Source organism: Canis lupus, chromosome 22 (assembly GCF_048164855.1).
Source record: "Canis lupus baileyi chromosome 22, mCanLup2.hap1, whole genome shotgun sequence".
NCBI lineage: Eukaryota > Metazoa > Chordata > Mammalia > Carnivora > Canidae > Canis > Canis lupus.
Genome location: NC_132859.1, coordinates 13269387 through 13283211, shown reverse-complemented (window position 1 = coordinate 13283211; position 13825 = coordinate 13269387). Strand labels below are relative to the sequence as shown.

General features: G+C 35.9%; 1 protein-coding gene and 1 long non-coding RNA gene across 12 annotated transcripts in view; one reads left to right on the top strand and one right to left on the bottom strand.

Moving 5' to 3' along the window:
• The window catches only part of SLC9A9 (solute carrier family 9 member A9), a 655912-nt gene that overhangs the window by 461020 nt on the left and 181067 nt on the right, over positions 1 to 13825 (bottom strand). The window lies entirely within an intron of this gene.
• Positions 4202 to 13067, top strand: LOC140613901 (uncharacterized). The gene is made up of 3 exons (XR_012014822.1): positions 4202 to 4274; positions 10321 to 10390; positions 12797 to 13067. It is a non-coding gene; the product is annotated as an uncharacterized lncRNA (long non-coding RNA).

Sequence of the window (13825 nt, the reverse complement as noted above, 5' to 3'; positions counted from 1 at the left end):
TACACTCCTGGTTTCTGGCATCAATTCAGCCTCTTATGATAGGTGTTACTAAAAACCTCTGAAGTGCTTGTTTGTACATGCCAAATTTTCTTTAATATGCCAACTGATAAATAATTCCACTCTGCAATCTTTCAAAGGAAAAAAATGACAAAATAGAAAAAAAATGCCCTAAAAGTGAAGTAAAAAGCAAAATAAAATGTTTTTCACATTTCTTTTTCTTTTTTTTTTTAAATGAAGCAAATGGAATATGGCTCAGGATCTCCACCTAGTGGAATCTTTCAAGTGGCAACTTATAAAATGTAAAACACAAGAAACGTGGGGATGGAGCCATTAACTCAGATGAGTGATTTTCTTTTCTTTCTACACAAATGTATTTACTGAGGGTTTGATACAATAAGTCAATGTTTCTTTTTAACTGAAAAGGTTCACATTTACTAGGTTATTATTAAAAGACTTTCTCCACTAAGATCTCTGACTCTTGAAAGCTATTTTTTTTGTCACATCGTAGGTAGGTTACTTGGGTTCTTCCTCCTTTCCTTTGCCAAATTCATATTAAAAGATTTCACTGCTTTTAAAAAATTCCACTCTGACTGGGTAGGGAAAGGAACTGCTGCTCAGAAAAGACCATTTTTTCCTCTAGTAATTGTCATCAAAAGTTTGATGGAGAAAGTTGCTGATAGTATCTAACAATTGATTTAAGTGCTCTCAGTTAGGTTAAAAAGACATAATAAATCATGGGGCTTCCATTTACTTCTAGGGTGAATACAGACTGTTTCTGTGTAGCCAGCTGGAGAAATTTCAATGACAGCATGTCGTTTTACAGACAGACCACTTCTGAGCTTTTTTCCCCTTGAAAAATAAAAAATATGCAGTATAAGTCACACTTCCACAAGTAGTACAAACTGCTGCCCTCAGAGTAGTTTCTGGAGAACCTCTGGGTACATAGCTACCACCTCATGTGACCAGCCCAAAGCTATAGAAAAGCTAAGAATTTCCTTGCTGAATCTTCCATCTTCTTTTTGTTACATTGGTATTTTGTTTCAGGCACCTGAGTCCATCAGCAATAATTCCTGAGAGATCACTGAACTAAGAGAAATCCCTGTTGTCTAACTCCTCAGTGTCAGACTTTATGAGTCTGTCATCATTCTATCCATATGCTGCATAGAAAGATGTGAGGAGCATTTGGGGTTCAATAAGCATCTAGTTATAGTTATACTACTCAATAGGCTTGCTGTTTATTCATCACCAGCACATCATATTTGGTATATAAATGCTTATTAAATTGAAATAAATAATATTTAACTTACATTATAATTTTTCTTTATTAAAAAAAGGTATCAATTGTCACTTGGGACTAAAGACTGCTACCTATAAAAGTTATAAGTCTGTGATCAGTGTATAAATCTGTGGTTCATAGTCACCCTAGGCTCTATTTAGCCAAATTCAGTATTACTTTCATGTTAGATTTGAGTTTTTATTTAAGATGCATGATGAGATAATTGCACTAATGGCTAAACTTCTTCATCCTTCCATTCTTTTGCTCTCTTTGCACCTCCCTCTCACTCTGCCTGTGGCCTCAGCCATGTGGCTTGTTGGCCAATGGGATATTAACAGACTTGTCTCAAACAGAGGCCCAACAAGGCACCTGCACATTTCTGTTCCCTCTTGCAAACTTCTGCCATCACCATGAAAACATGCCTAGATAAGACAAATTGGCACAAGAAGAGCCAGCCAGCAGAGCAAAGCCTGAATTGTGGACAATCAGGTTCTTAAGCTATTAATATCTTAAGCCAGTGAGTTTTGTGTGGTTTGTTATGTATGCAGCATTATAGAGAAAACAAATAACTGATGGGGATGCACATTCAGTTTTGGAATAGCTTAGGGGTTAACCAGAGGAAGTTCTTATTGGAAAACAATAATCTTTGAGCAAAGGAGAACTATAGTTTGGGATATGAAAGATGAAAGCGAGAGGAGACAAAGGTATGAAAGTTCTTTATGGGGAAAGTTCTTCATGTCAACTTCATAAGTTGACATTTTAAGAAAGTTGAAAAGGATATAATATCAGACAATAAAGTCAGAATCAATATAACCATACTTAGCTAAAATGTAGGGAAGAAAAGGATTCTGATGGAGGAAAGTGGCTACCACCCAATATTTGCTCCTATTACGGATTTTAAAATAATGAATTTCTTTTAAAAATTGCAAATAGATCATTTCTACAACTAGGTCTTGGGGTTTTATTTTTAGCTGTAAATGGAGGGATATACTAGAAGAGTTCCAAAGCTTCTTCCACATATCCCATAATTATATTATTTTCATATACTGATTTATCATTTTGTGAAACAAACCTTAAAAGGCATTGTAGCCATCCTACAAATTGCTATATGCAATAAGACAACAGGATTGATAGAATTAAGATCACTATGATCTGGGTGTGCTGAGCTGAAGAATACCTCTTGAGAATTACGCTAATAATATGGTTAGGGAGTTGAGAATACATGTCTCATTTAGAAGGCAAGCTCCTTGATTGGATCTCTGGATATTTCTGCAGGGAACAGAGTGAAAGAACTGAAGTTTGACCAGAATAACATGGGAAATTTCATGCCTGTTATTCATGTTAGGGTATCTTCAGATGGGACTGAGTAACAAGAACCTTGAATATTCAGATGATCTCTCACCTATATGCAATTTCCCATACTGAGTAAATTTACTTACTCCTTCTTCATCATGTACACATATGAAATGGCACTGCCCTTAAGGTGATTTGGTTACTGAAATGAACAATGTGTGTGTGTGTGTGTGTGTGTGTATTTGTAAAGTGGAAAAATAAATTTCAAGTGTGGAAAAATAAATTAATTTCAAGGGCTGCTTTAGCTGCCTACTGTGTTTTGAGAGAAGAGAGATAGTTTCATGGGCAAATGTCTCATTAATCTCGACTAGAAAACTTTCTGTGACCAGGGACCCATCTCATTTTTATATACCTGTAGCATTCAAGCCCATTGGAATGAACACTGTAGACCCTCAATAAATATGTTCTATTGTTTCTCCTCTTTTGTGGTAAAGAACTTTTAGTGCATCCTTAGTATTATAGAGGTGAGATGGTTGAGAATGTCTTCAACAGTAAGTACGAATCATCCTCCATCCTTTATAGTATGATTTTTTTTAAAAAAAATTCAATGAATATTTAGAAATAACAACTTATTTCCATAATGAAATGGCCATTTAGATAGAGGTCTAGTTTCCCAATTATCTTTATCATTTCATGTATTTCTATGACACCTCTCTATCTTTTAACCTAAAGATTATAAACGGGAAACTTAATGATTTAGAATTAACTATACAGGCAGTAATTATATATTTCTAGTCTTTCACTCCCTCAGAATTTTCTTAATGATCAAAGTATGTTCTCTTGAAAAGAGCTGGTATGAATTCTAATGTTTGTCTACTTGTTGCAAAGTGTGTACCAGGCATTAAAGATAAATAGATAACAGCTACAGAGATATGCTCCATATCTCTGTAGCTGTTATCTATTTATGCTCCCACTTGTCCCTCCAGCTGAACTTCTCCATCTTCTTTCCATTACCCTCTTATTTTTATACCACTTCCTTTTCATACAACTGTCATATATCACTTTCATACAACATTCACTTGCCAATTATACACACATGAGGGGCTTTTCTCTAAATGACTCTCAGGCAGAAGAAAAAAAATCCATACAAACATTTCTACCCATAAATAATAGTTATGAATGTGATAATAAGCAACCAGAATACCACAATGTTCCTAGCATTGTCCTAAGAATTTTGCATATATTAATCATTTAATCTTCACTACAATCAGTGTTGTATTTTATCCCCAAGTTATGGATATTCAAAAAGTTGTTCAATTTTTAAAAATTTTTTATTTATTCATTTGACAGAGAGATTAGAAACAGTGAGTGAATATAAGGGGGGAGCATCAGGCAGAGGGAGATGGAGAAACAGACTCCTTGTTGAGCAAGGACCCAATGTGGGGCTCCAACCGAGGACTTAAGGATCATAACCTGAGCCAAAGGCAGACACTTAACCACCTGAGCCACCCAGGCGTTCCTGCGTCCCCCCCCCTTTTTTTTTTAAGAAAATTAAAGATTGTTCTCTCGGAATCAGATGTACCATATCCCCCTGAGCGTGTGATTCTAGTTCTAGAACATTACATAAAAGGTATTGGAACTGGATGGTGTGTGTACCTCATCTAAACCATAGGGGAAACTGGTTTGAGATACGAAAAGGCTTTAGGTAAAAAGAGCTTCTACTCATGCATATAAAAAGAAATACAGATTCTATATAGTGTAGCTACTGAGATAATCAAGGCTATGCATATGATGGATACTTTAAAAGTAATTGTTGAATGAATGGTATGATTATGTTTTCATTCAGCAAAATATGGAAGCTAATGAAGAGAAATGGGATTTCTTAGCCAAGTTTCCAATTCCAGAATACTAATGCTATTTTATTTAAAACACAATTAGATTCTTACCTCTGTGCAACAGTTAATATGAATGTTTATATGTTATTACTTTGAGAAAAAGGTTTCAGATTAAATATGAAGTGCTTAAAAAAATAAGATCTTTTATTTTGGTATAAAAGGTTAAGCAAGGTTTACTAGTTAAGAGTTCACGTATCCACTCATTTGCCCCCATTTACTGTTTGTGTGACTTTGGCCAAATTATTTAACTTTTCTAAACTTTGATTTCCTCATCTGTAGAATGGGAAGAAACAACATGATAGAGTTATCATATTAAAGGAGAAAATATATGTAAAATACTTAGCAACTGACACATAGGTGGATACACTAAATACTGTCACTACTAGCAACTGAAGATGAAACAGCAGTCGCCAGGGGCACCTGGGTGGCTCAGTGGTTGAGCATCTGCCTTTGGCTCAGGTAGTGACCCCAGGGAACTGGGATCTAGTCCTGCATCAGGCTCCCCACAGGGAGCCTGCTTCTCTCTCTGCCTAGGTCTCTGCCTCTCTCTCTCATGGATAAATAAATAAAATCTTAAAAAAAAGAAACAGTAGTTGCCAAAGTAAATGAGAGCAAAATTATATTTTATAATCTTAAAAACATAGGACTGGTATCTTTAACTCTCACAGCCGCAACTTGCTTTGGACTCTGTATAGCATCATGGTTTTTCTATATTCAGAGACCTAAATGTCTCTTTATTCCCCTCCATGGATTTATACAATCCTTACCCATGTTAACATGATTGAAAACAAGCCCATGTTGAATTCAGTTGCTGATACCAGCCCAGTCTATTTAATGTTTTATTCTTCAGTCCCTAAGGTATTCTTCCGAAACAAAAGCAAAACCAGGAGAAAACATTAGAAAATGTGAGAACTGTTTCTTTTCCACACTATACAATAAATGATTTCTTTTGCTATTTTCCAAGAGTAGCCCCCAAATCTCCAGGAAGCTGTACTAACTTGTAATTCCATGTTAGCTAATGAATAAAAAGTACATACGAGCATATAAAAAATAAAAACTATAGCAGCAAGTTAGGCCAATAGTGATGTGAGGGGTACTCCAGGAAAAGGTCAATAAAGCACGGCAATCTGTGTTAGATAAATAAGAGCATATGCTCTGGCTGCAATTCAAAACCTTTCCCCTCATAATATGACATAGAGATGGATGGTGTTTACATGCAGAATTCACTCATTTGAGTGCAGAGATAAGATATGCCAAAAGGTGTGTGGAATTCATAGGGAGCTAGCTGCAACTATGGTCCTTTTTTTCTTTGAGTCAAGGGAAGGTGTATCTGAATGCAAGTAAGTATAAGTGCTTGTGGTAGTGTGGAATTCATTTTAACTATGTAAAGAATATAAATTGTTTTTTTCTCATTGATGCTTTATCACTCATAATAAATTACTTGCAACATGTCATGTGTCTCGAAGAGGAGAACTCAACCTCATAGATATATAATTTCTTCACAAGTTATTCTATAAAATTTAATGTTATCCTAGTAAAAGCATCTAGTTCTGGATGATTTGGCTATGAGATTAAACAAGCGATTCATAGGTTAATATTGAAAATAAACAAGCAAGAACAGTCAGAAAAATTCTAGGAAAAAAGGGAAGAGACACTAGATCTATCATATATTAAAACCTATTCCAGTGCCATAACAATTAAGATAGTGAGGCAGGGTACTGAAAAAGAGACAATTAATAAATTACATTGTTCAGGAACAGGCCCAAATAAATTTTTGAGTATGGCATATGAGAAAAATCACATCTTAAATAGATGAGGAAAAGATGCACTGTTCACCAAATGTTATAGGAATAAATGGATAACTCTCTTGTGTGTGAGGTTGGAAAGAGGGTAAAGTTAGAACCTTATATCACAACTTTTGTACCTACGAGAAATCGGAGATAGACAAAACAAAAATCCAAACACAAACCAACAGACATGAAAGCACCTAAAGCAAGCAAGGAAAAAAGTTTTAATAAAATTTAAGACTGGAAAATGTCTTTGTAAGAATGACCTAAATCTTAATAAAATACAATATTGATAACTAACACCAATTTTATTTATTTTTTTAAAAGATATTCCTGGCAGGGAAGAGCCTTCATCATAAACAAATGACAAACTGGGTGAAAAATATTTGCAACTCACATCACAATGGACTTTTCTCATTGAAGTCTAAAGAGTTCTACAATTCAATAAGAAAAAGACAAAATAAAATAGGCAAAAGATAAGGGTCATTCACTTAAAGAAAATATAAATGGTTCTTACATAAATTTCAAGATGCTCAGCCTTATAATAAAAGAAATGGAAATGAAAACTACAAGCTATTATTCTGCATCTATCAATATGACAAAGATCAGATCAAAAGGTGTGTAGAAGAAAAAAATGCCTCCCCTATAGTGTTGTACTTGGATTCTTGATTTCAAGTACACATTACATTATATTCCAGGCTGCCATGACAAGATACAACAGCCTGCAGGGCTTACATAACAGATGTTTATTTCTCACAATTCTGGAGACTGGGAAGTCTAAGATCAAGGTGTCAGCAGATTCGGTTCCTGGTTAAGAGCTTGCTTTCTGGCCTGGGGATACCTATATCCTCATGACATAGAGAGCTCTGATCTCTCTTCCTCTTCTTAGAAAGACATTAATCAAAAAAAAAAAAAAAAGACATTAATCTCATCATAGGGACCTCACCTTCATCACCTCATCTAAATTTAATTATTTCCCAAGGTCTCACCTCCAAATGCCATCATTATCAAGGTTTATAAGGCTTCAACATCCTTAACTGAGGGGTGGGAGGGCATACAAACATTCAGTCCATAACAGTACAACAATGCAAAGAAGCAAGGGGATCTCATAACAGGTCTGAATTGTGGCTTATCAGTGGCTGATAAGAGCAACGGTAGGGAATAGAGAAAGGAATGTTCTCTAAATAGAACCAATATTCACTGAATGCCAACCATATGAAGATGCTGTCCTTTGTGATATTTATTTTGGTTTTTTGACATTTTGAGTAGGATTCTTATTCAATTGCATCTAGTGCACGGTGTATACAAAACAAGGGCAATGATGGAGAGACTAGAATGAGTGAAGCTTGTCTTTCCATATTAATAATATTCTTGATAGTCACACAAACATACACGGAGACAGACACCCTGAGCTTACAAGAATAGATGCTATGGGGAGAAAGGCTGAGATCTCAAGTTCAAGGACAACTAAAGATACTGAATCAGAAGTTATTTTTTATATGGAACTGTCCCATTTAAGCCTAACTTGTAATTGAATTTCCAGGAAATGAATTAATTATAGGCAGGAATTTTATTGACTTTGGGGTGGATACAGTTAATAAGACATTATGATTTCTACTCTTGTTGCCTTTCCTTGTCATATATTTTGCTGTGAAAGAAATGACTCAGACTTTTTTCTCTTCTTGCATCACTTGAAGGTAGCCAGTCAAGGACTTCATTTCCTCTTTTCACTTACCAGGGGGCAGAGGAGTAACTACATCCCATTTCTGAATTGATAGGACAAAACAGCTTCCTTTCCAGACTACCCACCAGGCTGGGCAGCAGAAATGGAAGAAGAAATGCTCAAGGATGGCCAGATGGTCCTGCTGAGCCACAGCTGGGCTTTAGACCTGGACAGATGGATCCAAGGCAGCCTCAGAGGACCCTGGGAATGTGTGTGTGTGTGTGTGTGTGTGTGTGTGTGTGTGTGTTGGGCAGTGGGGGACAACATAATGTTTCCCATAGGCCCTAGAATGGTACACACATGACTTACACTCCTGGCAGCCCTGGTGAGATTTTGCTGCCAGGACAAGTAAGGGTATGAGAAGTGAAACATGTGGACCAATGCCTGAAGTCCAGACTGGGTTGTCTTTGTGAACATCAGCATATCCAAATAAAATCCAGGAGGCTCCTGCCCCTGATACCCCCTGCTTCAAAATCTTCTAGTATTGGACACAATCCCAGGGAGACACATTTAGTTTCAGTCACCCAGAATATTAGAGCCTCAAAACAGAAACTAATTTTAGTTATAGAAAAAAAGTAAAGAAAATTTTATTTCTGGCACATTAAAGCTTGTGGATTACAAAACAGTCAGTAGAATTCAGTATAGATATTTGAGAAGAAAGGTTGTAGTTAAAAGGGCCTTAAATTCCAGGTTAAGTCATGTGTGGTTTATTCTGTAAGCCCAGAGGCTCTGTGGTTGTTTCTGAGCATGTTCTCTGCTTTGTTGTTATCTGAAGTGAAAAGCAGATCCTGCAAGAAACCACAGCACTTTAAACTCTACTAGTTAAATACTTCAAAAGACCTTTTCACCTCAAAATAAGAGTAGTGACCACTATTGTGAAGATCTAATAAGCAAGCTGGTTAGTTGCTCCAAAGATCAGTTTGTGAAAAACTGCCAGTTCACCAAGTTATATTAGAAACATTCGTGGCATCACCGTGGTCTCCAAGAGGCCTTTACTAACTTTTTAAAAAATATAATTTAAGTATTTCTATATTTCTATATTAATTTAATATTTAATAATGCATTTGACAATGGACTCACAAAAATCCTGAAATATTAATTGTTGGTTCTCATGAGCCAGTATAAGCTACACCAGGGTGCCACTGATAATCACCCTATCCCTAGCATGGTGATTGCCACTCGGTAGGTGTTTTACATGTTTGGTGGGTGAATTAGTTCATTAGTTAATGAGTAACTATTGGAGCCCAAAAGTTTTCCAAATGCAAATGCAATAAAACACTCAGGTTTGTTTAAAATCACTTTAGGGATATATAAGGTGTAATCCTTCCAAGTAAGGCAAAAAGACATATAAGGCAAAAATTTTGTTTTGTTGGTATCAATAAATAATCAACTGATAAATTCTATCTTTGCCACTATATAACATCCATATAGCTTAACAGCTGAATATTTTAAAAATTTTATTTATTTATCTGAGAGAGAGAGTGAGTGCATGCAAATGGTGGGGATGGGGGAGGGAGAGAATCTCAAGCAGACTCCGCACTGAGTGTGGCACCTGATGTGGGGCTCAATCTCACCTGAGACCATGACCTGAGCCAAAACCAAAGGTTGGAGGTTTAACTGATTGGGTTACCCAGTTGCCCCTAAGAGTTGGATTTTAAGCTCAGTGAGATATAATAACCAACTGTGGCCCAGTCATTTAGCCTTTCTGGGAAAAGCATGTTGTTTGGGGGCCTTCACTGGTACCAGTGATGTCTTTTATTTCTTAAGTTGAACTAACTTAAGGGTTTATAGGTGTTTGGTTTTTTATTATGCTTTCATAATTTCAGGTAGGCATAGAGTATTGGTTAGGAGCACAGACTGAAGCCAGATGGCTTGGGTTCAAACCTCAGTTTTTTATACTTACTGTGCATGTGACACCTGCCGTGATACTTATTTCCTCTGATTTGCAATCTCCTCATCGGCAGGTTGAGGACAACACTACCTGCTTCATTGGGTATGTGTGAAGATTGCATATGTTAAGATATATGAAGTGCTTAGAACAAAATACATAAAAGGTAGCCTAAAAGTGTTAGCTATTAATTTTTTATGTGAATCGTGTATCATATTATAAAGAAGAAAAAAAATACAATTTTTAAAAATCCAAAAGTTGAACTACATATTGTAGCAACATTTTCTAATTGTAAAAAATTCTACTCACATTTGCCCATTCTGAGTCTTTCAAATTGACCTAGTCCATGTGGATAAGCCCACCTGAAGGCTGAATGAAAATGCCCCAGTGTGTTCCCACCCCCTTCTCGGACCCACTTAGCCTCCTCTCACTCACCTTCTCCATTCTTTTCTCCTCAGCTTTCCTGTCTTCACAAACCCCACTGCAACCCTTCACCATGGACCTTTGTCCCCACCTGGCCTAGAAAAGGTAGTCTGGAGTTAAATTTCTCAGTCCCACTACTAACTTATGTGAAGGACCCCAGGTCTCAGGCCTCTGATCTCATTAGCCTGAGAGATAGCAGCACCTCTTGGGACCCACCCCTACCAGTCTTGACCCTCAGAGGCCCCTGCCTGAAGGGGGATAGGAATCAAATAACATTTAAAGCCTGTATATGCAAGTATGAATAGACGGGAGATGTAATTTTAGCCCTGGGAAGACCTGAAGGTAACAGGGAAATGAAGAGGAAAAGCATTGGACTAAATTCAGAGTTAACGAGGTCAAGTGAAACGATGCTTATACAGTATCTGGCACTTAAGAGGTATTCAATAATTAATACTTTCCTTGGGACACAGGAGAACTGAATAATAAATAGTTCACTACTTTCAAGTCTGACTAAATCATTTATCACCTCCAGATAAAGTTGGGTGTTTAGATTAGTTGATACCTAAAGCAACTCTGCTCAAAAATCATCAAGTATTTTCCCTCAGGCTAAAGTTTGACTATACATAAAGCCCAGGAATAAGAAACCACAAGCCCACTTGAGTTCGGTCAGTTCAAAACTGGTAAAATTGTGATTTATAAATTTTCCCACCAGAGGGCACAATATAAAAGCCAATGGCTGCTGTGTTACAGCTGGCGCAGCGTTTTACTGTGGATAATTATTTCATTCTGTTGATTTTGGAATAGAGTTTCAGCTTCCTAGGTGGTGAGAGTTGCCCCCTTCTGTTTAACATCCATTTTAATATAATCCACAATCCATTCTTCACATGTTTAGGATTTGCCTGAGTCTGAAACCTGCAAATAATTTTACCAAAAAGGCTATTCACATCTGCTTATTGAAACAGACCTTTTTTAAACTTCCAAATTTTCTTTCCAATAGGCAAGATATTATAACTTTGAAATGCTCTTGAAATGTAAAGTTATGATAACACACCGTGGTGCTTTTAAACACTGCTAAAATCTGACTTCAACTTTGTGTGGATGTTAGTGGTTAAAAAGCATGGGTGTAGCTTTTCCAATTGTTTTGTACTCTAAATCTAGTTTATATGCAAATCCTTGGGACACTGAAGAAATGTGCATGTCCTTACATGCTCTAAAGAAAATCTATCACCTTCAAAACTTTAATGTAGGTTTTTTAAATCAAAAACAGCACATTTTATTTTATTTTATTTTTAATTTTTATTTATTTATGATAGTCACACACAGAGAGAGAGAGAGGCAGAGACACAGGCAGAGGGAGAAGCAGGCTCCATGCACCAGGAGCCCAAACGTGGGATTCGATCCCGGGTCTCCAGGATCGCGCCCTGGGCCAAAGGCAGGCGCCAAACTGCTGTGTCACCCAGGCATCCCAAAATCAGCACATTTTAAAACTAATCTACCGTTCCTTTCTGCTTTCTCAAAATATGTGTTTATTTAAAATATTGGCAGTTTGAAGTGATTTTAATACATATAATTGCAAACTATATTTTATTCCTATCCTTTGAAGGAAATAGGTATAAAGATCATTATTAAAGTCCTTTCCAATCTTTGTGTCGGAGGAATTTTCCCTGTCTCTAGTCATACCAAATTTTGTTAGGGGCATTTCTCCCTAGTATGAGACATTTTTCATTGTGATTTAATGGACTCATAGTGCAGTTGTAGACTAGTGAAAAATCATGAAATCTTAACAGCAAAGCAGGTGGTGAAAATAAACTCTAAAGCATTATACAGTCAATTCCTTTATTTCTAAGAAATGTAATTTGTTATATTTCCTACCCTCCCCACCCCCTGCTCTTTTTAAAAGGAGAGAACAGGTAATATGTCATTTAAATTATATATAATATGTACATATTATTTATTTATAATATAAAAACTATTTCCCATGATTTTAACTTCTATAGACTCGTAGATTTCTATAAACTATGTAAATAGAGCAAAAAGTCTACAATTCAAAATTATTTTTATTTTATTTTATTTATTAATTCAAATTAATAAAACAAAAGCCTCATAAATATTATTAGATGTTAAAAAAATCTGAGAGAATCTAAAGTGGGGGCTATTTTTCTACATCAGAATTCTTTTCAATCACAAGTAATCATTGAAAGCGATATTTTATTTCCCTTTCAACGTGAATGAATTTCACACCATGGTAGGAATGCTTCAACTGAGGAATATCTATCCCTACATATGTTTGTTATTTTAGAAAGATGGCAAACTTTGAACACCTCGCATCATAAGAATTTGGTAAACTCACTTATAAGGAGCATTAAAATCTGCCCTTGATGTAAAAATTATCTTTTGGAGAAACAACTCATAACATAAGGAACTGAATATCTACCTGGTAAAAGAAATTAATTTAGTTCTTTGGAAGTACAAACGGTGTGACTAAAGAGCATTTTTGTCACCTCTTCCTAGCTTCATTCTTTCCTCAGACATACCAGGCTGATACTGGTGTACCCATTACAGAGTTCATGCTTGAAGCTCAGTTCTACTGGGCCCTTCCTGAAAAACAGCTATTTCATTGAAAACTGGACAACCAGAGTTACTTGAAGCTCAACTGCCTGAAAAAAAAAAAAACTTACTCAATATGGAAAACTTAAGGAAGGAAGGAATGCAGTTTACTCAGATTCCAGGTATTCCAACTGAATGAACTGCTTCCCTCTTCTCTCTGACACCAATAAAAGAAAACCTGAAGTAAAGTTACTTGAGTGAGAATCATTTTTTTATCAAGAATATCCTTCTAGAAAAAAAAAAATGCCATCCCTTAAAAATGCTTGAGTAATTTTCTGATGAGCTTTAATGAAATTAAGATTTATTCTGAAAAACTAGTGATCTAGGGAACTTTAACCAAACTATTTTTCAAATCATAACCTAAAAATGATTTTCTAGCCATTTTCTTTTTCTATATGAAATGCCCCTACCATGAAAAACTCTTTGAACTGACCTCCCTGAGCAGTGCTTCTTAAACTCTCTGTGGCGAAGTAGCAATAATTAACCAATTGGTTACTGTTATTCAAAACTATTGCCACTAATACTTGTGTAAAATACAATAAAAATGAAATGCTGGATAAATGGTATTTTTATATTATACAAATACAAGCCCAGATATTTCATTATTAGATTAAGCAGATATAAAATGATTCTGGTAAATCACTGAGGACATTCCTAAAATGCATATTCTCAGTTTTTGTGACTTATTCCTCTCATTCTAGTATCGTCTAGCCACAGACCAGCTCAGATCTGCAGACAGCACTTCCAATAGCATTATGTTGATGGCTTTTCCTCTTAAAGTGGTAAAAAACTTGATGTGTTCTCCTAACTGCATTGTCCAAAGAGTACTGACACTATCCAAAAGGTGCTTCAAAATTTCTAAATAGCTATGAATAACTCAAGGTGTAAGTAAAGTCCCTTTCATCTTGTGAAACTTTAAAACAAAAATCTTGT